The sequence below is a fragment of the Scomber scombrus genome, chromosome 14, assembly GCF_963691925.1.
Source record: "Scomber scombrus chromosome 14, fScoSco1.1, whole genome shotgun sequence".
Taxonomy (NCBI): Eukaryota; Metazoa; Chordata; class Actinopteri; order Scombriformes; family Scombridae; genus Scomber; species Scomber scombrus.
In genome coordinates this window covers 14,563,580-14,577,359 of record NC_084983.1, presented here as the reverse complement: position 1 = coordinate 14,577,359, position 13,780 = coordinate 14,563,580, and the positions used below count along the sequence as shown (strand labels likewise).

The following is a 13,780-nucleotide window of genomic DNA, read 5'->3' as shown; positions in this document are numbered from 1 at the left end:
TGTATGGCCTTTCTAAACTCTCACGAGATAGATGCACATTTTACCGCTTGATGAGGTCTACAAATATTTACATTAAGTTCAAAATGAGAGCAACTGTTTATGCATATCCCTCTTGTATTTATATGGTAAGATTTATTGAGCATATAACTCTTCAAAACATCCTGCAATGAGTAGAACCATTCAGCCCTGACATAACTCATTCATCACAGTTTGAGACCAGAGAGATACTGCTTTCTAACAATCTCCTGCACTGATCACAACAACAATACTTAAACTATCTGGAATGTGAATGAGTCCTGCTGCTATTAGCAAATATTTTAAACAAAATATCAAAACTATAAATGTGTGATTCAGGCAAGGAGCCAGTAGCAGACAGGAGGTTAGCCGTCAGTGGAGGGTGTTGGCCCTTGCTGGCCAGCCATATTCACCCAGACAATCACTCCCACAGTGCATGTATAATCTGGACAGTTAACTTTAGGAATGTCTTCCACCTCTAGAGAGAAAGCCAGCCTGCTGCCGGCTACAGTATTTGCACATACACTGAATTGAAGCATTCATATTCACACATACAAAAAAACGAGACTGAATTTTCCCTTTCAGGCTAAGTAACACAAATCATTATTCAAATGACGTGACTTTGATTCTATTAGGCAAATGTTATTTATTTTAGATTTCCAAGGCTCCTGAAATACTGTGTACACAACACATAAAGCACATTTTTTTTAAAGAATTTCAAATCTAATGAATACTCCTGCGATCATCCACCAGACTTCCTACTGACCCTGACCTCCTGCATTAGTTTACGAGGCCTCTGAGGAGGAGAGATTAATAATGTCTATAGCTCCACTGGGACAGGTAGAGGGACACTGATACTGGCCCCTCTGGCATGGCCGCTGACCTCTACATCTGGTCCAGACGACTGCTCTGGACAGTTGCTGCACTCCTACACAAAGAAAGAAGCAGAACTCAGACTGAGCACTGTCTGCATTCTGTACACACCCTTCTTTTGTTTTGTTCGCGGGTGTTTGTGTCTATGAGACTAAGCAAAAGTGAAACCGAGGAAGTTTGAAGGGAGAAGTCTGGGAGACAATTAGGGGTGTGATGATGAAAAGAAGCCCTTCTACTGTTGAGGAAGAAACTCAGAGTGAGAGCTTGGGTCTTTGGAGACCCAGGCTCTGACGAAACAAACCCATATAATGCAGTCATTGAGAACACAAGGGAAAAACAGAAGAAGAACAAAGCAGACAGATGGAAAGAATGGATCCAAGACAACTGAAAAAAGTTAAATTTTGAGGAGTGATTATAGTTTGCTTTGGCTTGCCGGCCTTATTGTCTTTAGGGACCACTGAACTGTGTAGGAGAAACTTGTGATTGAGATATAAAGTCAGAAAGGGTGTGGATGTCCAAAATGTGCATGAGTGCGTACACTATTTGTGTCTTTTTATGTCATCTCTTTCCCTCATTGTTTCAGTTGAGTGTCAGTGAAAGGTTATATTGATGAACCGATCGCACGGCTGCAATCTGTCACTGTTAATGAGCGGTCGGCCCATGACATCATCTCCCCTTTGACATGCACTGTAATACGCTAGTGTTTACCCTGGAAAACACAGGCTGAGGAGGAATGGGGAGAGCAAGGGCTAAAATATAGCTCATTCTGAAAGGATACTGGCTTTAACAGATGGCCAGTTGAGTAAAAGGCAACCCCTTTATTCACTCCCTCTAGTGGCTCTCTTTATAACATTCTAGTAATTATGCCAAACTCCGTTTCTAGTAGTTCTTGTGAACTAAACATCTTTCTAAAATAATCTAAAATTCAAAGTGTTCATAAAATATGTCAAATACACCAAACAACTACTTTGCCTGTCTGCTTGATCCTATGTCTGTGTCTTTGCACGCCTGCAGAACATGTGTGCACATGAGCAGTGACATCATCTCTGTGCGACCACATTGACAGGCAGGGCAGACCCGGAGGGCTCCATGCAGTCTCAGCCACATTATATCTGGCATTGCACCCCCATAATCTGCCTTTGCTCTGCACAAGCCTCAAAGCCTCAAAAACATGGGCCTCCACTCTTAAGTGCTGTTACCATATAATAGAAAACCAGTGTTCTATAGGATATGACTGTTTGAAGCAGTACAGTATGTGTATGAGGATGTGTGTGAGTATGTTTATCTCAGTTGTGAGGAATAGCTTTTCCTCATGCAGTGCCAATTCCAAACAGGCCTCTATATCTCCCTATCCCTCCTATGTCTGCCCCTCCTCCATCCCTCCTTCCGTCCCCTCTAATGGATTTTGCAGATTTAGTTGGGCACGCCATCGCTACCCGTGGCCAAGCTAAACAGGACTCAAAGTCACAAAGTTCCAAGCAAAAAATGGCCACTCCATACTGACTCTAGCTCAATCTCTGCTTTGATTGAACAGCACAGGGACATGCAGGTTGCATTCTCTTTGGATAAGAGGTCTGGAAGACACTTCCATCAACTGCAACTGCTACTGTGTCACCCAGAGCAAACATTGGCTAGTCTCTGTGATTGACAGTAAGGTCAGACAGGGGAAAGAACAAATGGAATGAAGAGAAATACTAGATACAACGTTGATGTTGCATACTCAAAACACCAGAAAGTCATCTTTATGGGGGTCTTCACATCTTACAATAGTTTTCATGCAATGTCATCAACTATGTGGTGTTAAGATACTGCATTGTTGAAGTTTTGAGGCGACAGTTCTCAGCAAGTGTAGAATTATAGGGTGGCTGGAGCAACACCAAATCTTTAAATGACTAAGAATGAAAGGTTAGGCCAGGTTGTGGTGAAACTGGCTGCAGTAGTCTGCGGTGGAAAAAAAGCCTTGTGAGAAGAGAGAGGGAGAGCTCAGAGTCTGGCGTGGTGGGGGGATAGAGGATGGAGGAATGCTTTGCATCTCAGTTTTCATGTCGTTTGGGTTGTGTGTGTGTTTAGGGGGACGACAACTATGACCCCTGTCTCCCTTTATGTTCCCTTTCCTCGGATCTCTGAACATAGACGTCCCATTTCCAACCCCAGCTGTCACTAGCACATGTGAGAATATGTGTGTGTATATTTGAGTCGCCATCTATGCACATATATAGATTTCCACAGATCCCCTTTGGATGTTTTTCACCTATGTAAAAGTCCATACTGAAAGAGGATATCAGTCTCAATTTATTTCCATAAGCTACTCAATTAAAAAGGAATCGACCCCAATCCAGTGATTCTAAAGTATCACAGCACTGGCCTCTCAGACAGCCAAATGACCCCAGTCTGGCAAGTTACACTGAAATATACATGCACATGCTGTACTAAAGCACAATCAATATTAATACTACTACACACTGAGAGAGTTCATGACTGTGTCACACAACTGGGTTACCTCACCCGAGGGAAGACTACAGCCGTAAAAGCTCTCACAACCTGTGAAACTGAACCTACAAGACTGGTTGAATCTATGTTTGAATAAGTTATGATGAAATGAGAGCCAGTTCCTTGGCTACTCTTCCCTGTTGCTCAGTTGGGTTGATCCGATACAGCCTGACAACTAATCCAGCAAAAAAAAAATTGTAAAAAAAAAAATTAAAAAAAAGGGAAGGTGAAAGAGAAGTTGGTAAAACTGATCTGAGGTTCAAATTTCATCCAGCTTATTTACTATCATGTGTCTTTTATAACATTGTTTTTCAGATCTAATCATTACTTACATCTTTTGAATTCTATCTTAATTTTTTCTTGTTTAATATCAGTGCTTACAAACTCTGGCACTGAACTGTAGATAGGGACCAAGCTGTAACATTTTTCCCAGTTTACCTCAACTCTGAGAAGGCCCTTGTTTTTAATCCTGTCCATGAAATGTCGCTCTGGAGTTTTATTTTATTACTTATTTCCTACATAAATGTCGATGTCAGTGACATCAGTGAGGCTGCACATGGTGAGGAGGGGGGGGGGGGGGGGCACGTCATCGCAAAGACTAGTCAGTTCACAGTAAGAGCAAGCGTCTGTGCCAGAACTGCAACTCAGAGATTGAGGATCAAGTCAGCACTTTGTTTGCGGCTTTTGTTCTAATCTGTAGAGTAGAGTAGAGACACTCGCCGAATTCTATGATCACGGAATTTTTGCTCCAATCCAAAAGGTATTTGGAGAGTGAGATACATTTTTCAGTTTGGCTCCATACTATCATTTGGATGTGAAATGGTGCGATGAAAATTAGGTATAAGTTCTGACTTGTTTTTTTAAAAGTTTTGTTTTACTTTCCGCCATAAAAGACAAACTGGTTGTGCATTGTGTCCTCATCTGTGGTTCAGTGCGATTTATTATTTAATAAAATAGTTATTTTTAGCATTTTGCATCTAATCTCTTAGTATGCAAGAAATCATAAACAGAAAAAGGGAAAATAATCTAACTTGCAGGTGTTTAAGTTATAAACCTATGTACTTTATTTGAGGAAACTGTTCTGTGGCACTATTACACAGTCTCAAATTAGTCTCAATACACCACACTGCTGAAGCAGAACTTAAAGATATGTATGTTGCTCTTTCACTTTTCTTCTCTCCTCTAACATTCTTTCTCAACTCCATGGGGATATTAGCTGGGAGAAAAACAAATGCTGAATATCTCTGTTGTTGTTGCAGCAGCAGCAGCAGCAGCATGACAATTCAAAGTTGGTGTGATGACTCAAGATTTGTTTATGTACTCAAACAGAGGCTGGCAAGCTGGAATACAGTAACGCACACACTTACAAACTGCTACCAGGTCCCTCTGTGACTGTCCTAGATTCTACTGCCTGACAAGACAGAAAGAGAAAAAGAATGATACAATGAGAGATGAAGTGGAACTAGGGATGAAGATGAAAAGTTAGATCCTGAATTTCACCCAAAAGACTTTGATTGTGACAGACGCAGTAAGACAAATAAGTAAAACTTAGGCTGAGTGAGCGCTGACACACACACACACACACACACACACACACACACACACACACACACACACACACGTATACAGACCCACATGCACACACATAAATAACATACCCTTTGAACTATCAGTGAAGTGGCAGAGCAAGTGGAAAGACAGCAAGAGGTGATTCACTCACCTCTTAACCTGAAAGGTCATGCTGCAAAGTGAATGTGCTGTGCGTTTTGTGTGTTTGCTATGTGTGTGTGCACCTTTGTGTATTTAAAAGAAAGCCAGATAGTTAAGAGAGATAGTTTGAGAAATTCAAAGCACACAAGGGCAAGAAAGAGCGAGATGAAGAAACAAAACAAAAGGTAGAAGAGCAACTGAGCCAAAAAACAAAAAAAGATGGTGTGGGGAGATGGCCCTGAAGGTAAGGGTGCTGCTGCCATCTACAATCACTCACCACCCCTCCCCATCAGAGCATGTTTAATATCCCACACGGGCAAGTTGACGAGCTGAACCATGTCCATGACTCTCTGTCAAACATTATTACCTCGCTAGTGAAACTGGGATAAATACCCTTATAACTTTTTGAGATCAATCTGTGATATAACACCATTTCAATCATCTGTAGTGGAAAGCAGAACACTGGAAACAATTAAACATCAGGAAATATGCTTATCAGTGTTGAATGTGGGAGGCACTAAAATGTACAAACAGGCACTTAATGGCTCCATTTGGCTTCACATTGTGCTGCAACGTGCAGTATGCATCGCACACACACACATGGATATGCTTATCTATTTGGCTAGTTTTTTCAGAACTTTGTTAATAGTGGTATTATTAGACAATGTGAATGTGTGAGTGTGTCCTGTGGTGTATGCCTACTAAATGCAATAATCACATTCCACCCTAGAGTTGATTATACTGCAATTAAGATTTCAATTGCAATATTTACCAAATCACTTGTTTGATTTCTGTGGTTGATTATGTAGCACTGACACCAACCCACACTTGCAAAACAGTGTATTGACTTAAATTATACCCAGGAGGGCTATCGTAACCTCAAATGCCTAACCCCAACCTTTACCCTAGCCTTAACCGAGTCATAATTCTCAACCGAAAAACTTTTAAAGCAATGTTAAACTTCGTGGGGACTGATTTTTATTTTTGTATATGGGAAGTGAGTCCCCACAAGTGACAATATAAACAGACATTTTTCCCCACAGTGTGATGACTACACAACACACTCAAACTCTGCATCTATATCAGAAGAATCACAGCATTCATTAAGGATCTAACAGAGGAAAAGTTCAAAGACAAAACACTCAGCTGATAGCCAAAACACAGGCAGGAGAAGGGAAACCAAAGATCTATCTTGTAACTTAAACACACACACACACACACACACACACACACACACACACACACACACACGGGCGGGCACACATTTTAAATCGCTTTGTGCATTCCACCCAATGAAATAATTAGCAACGTGGCCTTAGCGCCAACAAGGTACAGGGTCGTACTGGGTCATGTTATTGTTTCAGAAAACACATAAATATTAATCAAAGTGATAAAGTTTTGCTGATGACTTTTCCAGCAAAAGGGTCAGTACAGTATCTTCCTAAGAGAAGCAATAAGGCTATTATTTCACTAGGACAGACTGGGATTTGGATTATTCTCCTCAGGCTGATAGATCTGGTAAAGTATAAAAATCTGTGATTACTCATCTCTCACTCACAGTATGAAGAAGTGCTTTGGCTTATTAGTTATTAAAATCTAAATCTATTCCCTGGTCAGTGGCGTGACGACAGCTGTTCAGCAAGGGAATGCCTTTGTATCATGTTACGCTGTTATATTTCTTGTGGTAAGCCTGGGAATTAAGTGTGTCTGTCTTTGTTTTAATTTGCTCCACAGTGTTAAACAGCCGTCAGGGCTGATCAGTTAATAATGATGAAACGAGTAATCTTGATAAAAAAGCCAGATATGTGACGGATGAGTATGAATTGATCAGTGGTGCCTTGATTCTCTGACAGTAATAGCAATTGCAAACAGCACAGACTTACATCTTTGATATTAAAGCCTGATACTAAAGCTTACTCCTTTCAATTTACAAGATATCAAAGATATCAAGGAACAAAAAAGGACATTTCTAGGCAACTTCCCTCCACTGCCACACCACCCACACATATCCAGTCTCTGAATCCCTTAACTTGCATAACACGTTGCACCACCTGAGCAGCGATGCCCTACATGCAGCTCTCAGCTCAGTGAGTGTTTGAAGTTACCAGAAGCTCAGATCATCTCACTTACTTCATTAAAAACACATGAGACACTACACAGACAGGCCCTCTCTTCCTCTCTCCACTCAGTCAGCTTGCCTCACAGGTTAGACACTTCTCATCCATCAAGCTCCCAGATGGGCAGCAGTTACTACCTTTCATTCATCTTTGCTCAAAGCCATTCCCACATTTATCTCTTCATTTTACTGATGAAATTAATACATCACCTCATTCAGACACGTGTGTATATATTCTACAGATGCTCGCACCAGTCATCCCCTCAAGCAGAAATGTCAAACACCTGCTGTTCCTTGTGTGTCAAATTTGAAGATTTGCTGTGTTTTATAGTTTTGGACAGTCGGTCACACCAAACAAGGATCTTGGAAATTACAAGGAGCATTTTTTAAGAGTTTTTGGCATTTTATTGGCTGAACGATTAATCATTTAATTAAAAAAAAAAAAAAAGGAATTTAAGATATTAATCATTAGTTGTAGCTCCACTGAAATGTCTCTATTAACCACACATGTATATCTTAAGGCCACATACTTGCTTGCATACCCATGTTCATGCACAGAAACGGAGACACTTCTTCCATCCATCTTCTGCAATAACAAAACTTTGGCACTCGGGAGCCAGTGTCACAGGTCCAACCCACGGCAGCGAAGTGCAAGACGGGGAAACTCGAGACAACACCAGGCTTTAGAGGACTTCCATCTGTAGTTTCCTCCAGGAATATAACAACCAATTCCCAGCAGTCATTATTCCAGATCCTAAACACGAGCCAGCTAAAAGCTGGCCTGCCTACACTGGCCAGTTTGGATCAACGTTTGTTGTCAAATTTGAAAATTGCACTGTAGCAAGTTGTGACATTTGAAACTTGGTATTCTTAAAGGGCAACTGAGCTAGTCCAAAATCATTCTTCCTAAAGCTTTGTGGACCTACTGTCCTGCAGCGGAAATATATTTAATAATTCAGCTGACCTGTTTGAGCCCTACTTTCTGGACAAAGACCATGAATAACGTTGAAGGCGGTTGTTTCAGAACTGGGCCTCAGAACAAACAAAACTGGAATTGCGCCGTCTTAAAGCTCCAGCTAGTCAATCATTCCATGTCTGACAGGAGAGTCCAGTCATTTCCTTTGATTGCCTGACTCAGTCATACATTAATATCTTCTCCAGAGCAGCAGATAGATGGGTCTTCGTACTGCATGGAGGAAGGTGGGGTCTGTATTTCCTCGAGGGTGGGGGGAGAAAACAGTATACTCTCAGAAAATCTGATTCAGTCTGAGCTGTTGAAAGTACAATGCTGGCACCTTTTTACTCAAGAGCATAGAAGACGGCTGACCTCAATAAAACTCAGTGTAGAGAAGAGGAATGACTGTGGCAGATTATGTATCAGGATTTGATTTACGGTGTTAGACTTTATTTAAGATACAACTGTGTTTGACAACAATATGATTTTTCTAAGATTTTCAAAAAAGTTCCACCTCCAGTGCTTCAACCTGCAAAGTTAAGTAGAACCTGTACCTCATGTCTTCCAAATTGTAGCAAGAAGAATGAGGAGTTAATGTTGTAGTAACTGCCTAGAAACTGGGAATTCATTTTCTTTGGGTGGCCAGCTAAAATAAAATGATGAAATTTCCATTACATTTCAAACATTTCCACCAGTGCCCCAATATACTGAAAGCTCTGCTACATAGATTTAAACCAGTGCAGTGCAGTTGCATTTTAATTCCACTGTGATACCACGTTCCCTACATGTAAGCAAACACAAACAAAACTCAAATTGTACAATGGTGTAATTGAATTTTACGATTATAATCACAGCAAGATGGCAGACTTAGTGATAGCTGCCATGGCAACCAAGAGGCCCCCAGGGGGTTAAAGTTAATGAAATGTGGAGCAATAAGAAAAAGGGGGATCCCTTATCAATGGGAATCTCTTTTTCTGACTCTACTACTAAAGCTATTAATAACTGCCTTCCTGTGGATGGATGATGCAAAAAGAGGCGACTTTCCAGGAAATCAAAGCTACTCCCTCACATATTACTGCAGCTTAACACTGGCCACGATTCACATGCTGCCTGATCAACTGAAATTACATGATATCATCTAAATATTGAGTCTTTTGGTTTATGTTATGTCTAAGGCGGGTAAATAAAAACACCAACACAGACCCCAGGCATCGTCAGTGTGCAGTGAGTGAAAGATGGGGACTAAATATTTCCACTAGCTACTTGTGGAGCCAGGGAAGAGGAAAACAATCTTATTTATATTACCTCAATTTTTTTGCTGGCTGTCATCTGCTTCCCATTCAACACTATGGTCAGTGTGTGTGTGTGTGTGTGTGTGTGTGTGTGTGTGTGTGTGTGTGTGTGTGTGTGTGTGTGTGTGTGTGTGTGTGTGTGTGTGTGTGTGTGTGTGTGTGTGTGTGTGTATTTCTACACTTGTGAGGACAAATTCTTATGTTGTCCCTCCTGTTTTTAAGGAGCTAATTTAGCATTTATAGGATTTGGTGTAAGAGTAAGGGTTTGGTTTTGGGCTGGGGTACAGTTAGGTACATAAATGAGTGATGTATGGTTAGGTTTGTGCAGGAGTGTATGTTATGTGCATCCTTGTGTGTGTGAGAGAGAGAAAGAGAGAAGCAGAAAGAGGGAGAAGGAGTCTCTGAGTCATTTGTACTCACTGACTTCCCAAGCCCAAAAACAAAACCCAGGAAGAAACAGATCTGGGATACAATTAGACAGACTTTTGTTTGAGTTGCAACATTTGGGTGGGAGGATGCTCTGTTTTGTTTTGGGGTTTTTTTCTCGTCACTCTCTTTGTCTGTTAGCAGCACTCTATGATTTGGGTTGATAAGCTGAAGCAGATACTACACAAAAGCGTTCACTCTCTTTAGTTTTCTATGCAATATTTTACATTCAGTATCTATGTATTTTATATCTTTAACACTTAATTCGGTGAGAAAGCAGTTACAGTGATTTTTTTTCTTCCGATGTGGGTTTTATGAAACCCACAAAGAGGAAAGCGGTGCACACAGTACAAGCAGGATTACAATGACAATGTGGGTGGCGAATGATTACTCTGTGTATCTCCAGCATTTAAAGTAAACTCTCAAGATTGCTCAAAATTTGCAAAGAAATAAAAGCCTCAAGTTGTACTTTCCCGAAAGTGATTCCATTAAATAAAAACAAAAGTTCCGTAAAAACTGTGGTTGAATTATATTTCATCTTGAAAACTGCAAAATTGATGGAAGTTTAAAGTGTGGATTTAGGAATATTTGACTGCATGCCAGACTGGACCCTGCTTCACATGTAAGATTTCAAAATTCAACAAGCAAAGGCCAAGTCATGATGCCTCCAACAGGCACCCAAAATAATCTGATACACAATAAAGGGGATGGGGGTTGGAGGATGATGGGTGCCATCCAGTCACCTGCCCCTAAAATTATATTTTAATGCCTTTCAGCAGATTCCGATGTCTATGAAGTGGTTGTATTTTGAGCACAGGAAAAATAAGCCCCTGACCATGGCAGAGTCAGTATCCTCTACACTTTCAGCTGCACACAACCACATGAAATGATATTTATGCATGCTATGATCCTTTCCCATATGTCCTATTGCATTACATGTAGGGGGCAGGCAGGAGAAACAGCCATAAAAACACTAGAGTCCTTATACACACAAAAACTCAGGATGAAAAGCCAGTTCATCATCATCACTGTAGGACACTGAAATACAATTTACTGAGCTTTGAGAATTTTAGATAATATTCAAATTTGCACCTTGTTTATAAAATTTAAAATGGTTTGGCTACTCCTGAATTATGTGATTTTGTGTGTTTTCATTTAGTGAACTGCATAAAATCCTCAAGAATATCCTCTATAAGATATTGTACTGTACTATTTGGTTGAACTGCATTCAGTCATTCAGCATTCTCTGTGAAAGCCACAACTCAGTGGAACACCCTACCTGACAACATGAGAGCTGCAGCTCAATCTGTACTTTAAAACCAGATTTAAAAGTCTTCTATAAGCTACTCAGGTCTGTAATCTCTGACTCTACATTTTATCTCGTGGTCTTCTCATGAATGCAATTAGTCTTGCTTTCAATTTGACAAGTATGTCATTTTCTAGTTAACATTGTGGGTATGTGTGTCGTGCTATTGTGTGAAACTTTGTATTATGTGTCCTGTGTTTTTTTTTGCTTGTTTGTTATTGTGCTGTTTTAGGTTTCAATTGCAACGTGCCACAGGGACTGCAGATCAAAATTAGCTATAAGCTAACTCCGGCACAGCAAATCCAATGGTGACATTGATGTTTAACACTGTATATGGTCCTTTACAAATAAAATAAATAAATAAAATAAACAGCAGACTGTATACTTTGTTGATAAGCTCCACAAAAAAACTTGACACTGAACTGGATGAATAGACCTGTTTGCCCTGACACACTTGTAAGTAGTAACGGAAACAGTAACATTCTGAATCACAGACCTTGATAATTAAAAGATGAATAAAGCATCTTTCACAGGGAGGTTAGGGGGAAAAGTTGGCACTTAAAAACAGTAAGTTTTAGCCTCCATTCAGAACTGGAATGCCACTTATTCTATCCTCTGAAACTTTTAACAATGACTTCATGAATTAATCCAAGACTCCCTAGGAATTTCTTAACTGAGAAAAGTATCCTGGGTTTGTTACAGTCGTCCTGTTTCTCTAAGCAGCTGATGCAACTAATCCTAAATTGTTTGTGCAAACATAGGCTCGACTTGGTCATAGCCGCACCAAAAGGTATCCATATGGTTCCTGTTAGAATATGTCTTGCTGCACGCCCGATCACTCTGCAAGAAACCAAACCCTTACTGCTTGTAGGCAGACCAGAGGCTGAAGCTGAGGCCAGTATACTGCTGAGCTGGAGCACACAGGACCATGTCAGTGGATAGTGTAAAAATGCAAAGATCTGTATCCCTCCTTACAGCAGAAAACCAGGAGCTGTGGATGCCAGTGGCCACCAGATATGACTAGAATAACTGTTGTGGTTAGGTGCTTATACATGCCCCTGGGTTCCCATATTTAGCTTTTGGCCATGTATATAGACAAAAATGGCTGCTATAAATACACCTCATGTTCAAAAGAAAATATAATTATGTCAAAATCTATTTGCTGCAAAGTAAATGATCAGTATGTTTAAGGTATAACACTGTCTCTATATTCTATTTGGACAGTCCCTCTGCGATCTTTTAGTTCTGTAATAATCATACAGAAAAGAGGAAACCTACACCACCATCAGTAAAGCAGGCCCTGCTTATGATCTAAGTGCCTTGCTCAAAGGTATACCACAGCACTGTCTGCTCTCCCCACCAGCCACATCTTTTAGTCTTTCTACAGCTCTGCACTGTCACACTAATACTGGTCTCTTCAAGAAATATTCCAAAGTATGCTGGCCCACTTTGTGCACTTCATGGTGTTTCGCATTAAGTGGTTCTGTCCTCCCTCCAACACAAAGTGTATTAGCTCTAAGTTGGCAGCCCTGGAGAAGAAACCCCTGATTTACCGTTATTAAATAGTCCCATAGCACATAAAAAGCTCTAATTCTGGCCTTTTAGACTAAATCCTTCATATGGATCCCTTTCATGTGTAGCATATATTTAAAAAAAAAAAAAAAAAAAAAAAAGGGGTCTTCACTCATTTCTTTTCCAATCCTGGCCATTTAACTGGCTTGGCTGTGAATGGTGATCAATAATCAATATGCTGCACCACCATGATCCACTGATCTTGTTCTACTATTGTAGTGCGTCTCTGATCTTCCCCACATCACAGTAGCCAGACTGAGCTACCAGCTCATGCATGCAAGGTGCAGATGCTGGGTGCACCCCTCTATACGGAGCCCCAGAAGCGTCCACCCAACGAGAGCTTTTTTCCGCACCTTTTTCCCTTACTGATCACATTTATCAATGAGTGTGAACACACAGAGGATGAGAATAAAGGAACTGTCACTTACATTCATCTGACTCACTCCGCAGCTCTGGATGTGCGCTCTGGATATCCCCTCCAAAACCTGATTCGTAGGCCTATGCAAACGGGTTTCCAATTCGCCCCCCCCAAAATACAGACAATCCACCGGGACAAAATCTTGAATGGAGCCGTGCTGGCCAGCTGGACTGGGTTTTTTTGTTTTTACATAATATCCACAAAATGACAGCTGAGCCAATTCCACAGATAGTCTAATCCACTGGACCGGTAGCTTGGGTTACTCCTCCAGTGAAGAATATTCGTGCGTCTCCGATGTCTCGTCAGGTGAGCGCGTTTGGATCAGCTGGCTACGGTTTATGCTGCAGAAAGGAGCCGTTTGTAGCCCTGCAGTGCTCAACCCGGTCTATCGTTAATCGTAAACGTTTCTCTCCCCTCACTCTCTCTCTCTCTCTCTCCCTCTCTTTCTCAGCATCCAGTCACTCAGACACAGTGTGTGTGTATGTATGTGCGCGCAGACAGAGCCGCTTCGGGGCACCGTGCACGTCACCGACTGAAAGCCGACTCCTCCGCCACTAGGCCCAGCCCCCCTTACTCTTTGCTATACCCTCCTCCTCCTCCTCCTCCT

At 41.1% G+C, this 13,780-nt stretch overlaps 1 protein-coding gene across 1 annotated transcript in view; it reads right to left on the bottom strand.

The window, feature by feature from the left end:
- LOC133994001 (protocadherin-16-like) overlaps nt 1–13,344 on the bottom strand; it is an 82,943-nt gene extending 69,599 nt beyond the window's left edge. Inside the window, exon 1 of the mRNA XM_062433161.1 lies at nt 13,184–13,344. The gene's annotated coding sequence lies outside the window, so the exon portion shown is untranslated. The remainder of the gene's footprint in view (nt 1–13,183) is intronic.
- Nucleotides 13,345–13,780: the final 436 nt, after the last annotated feature.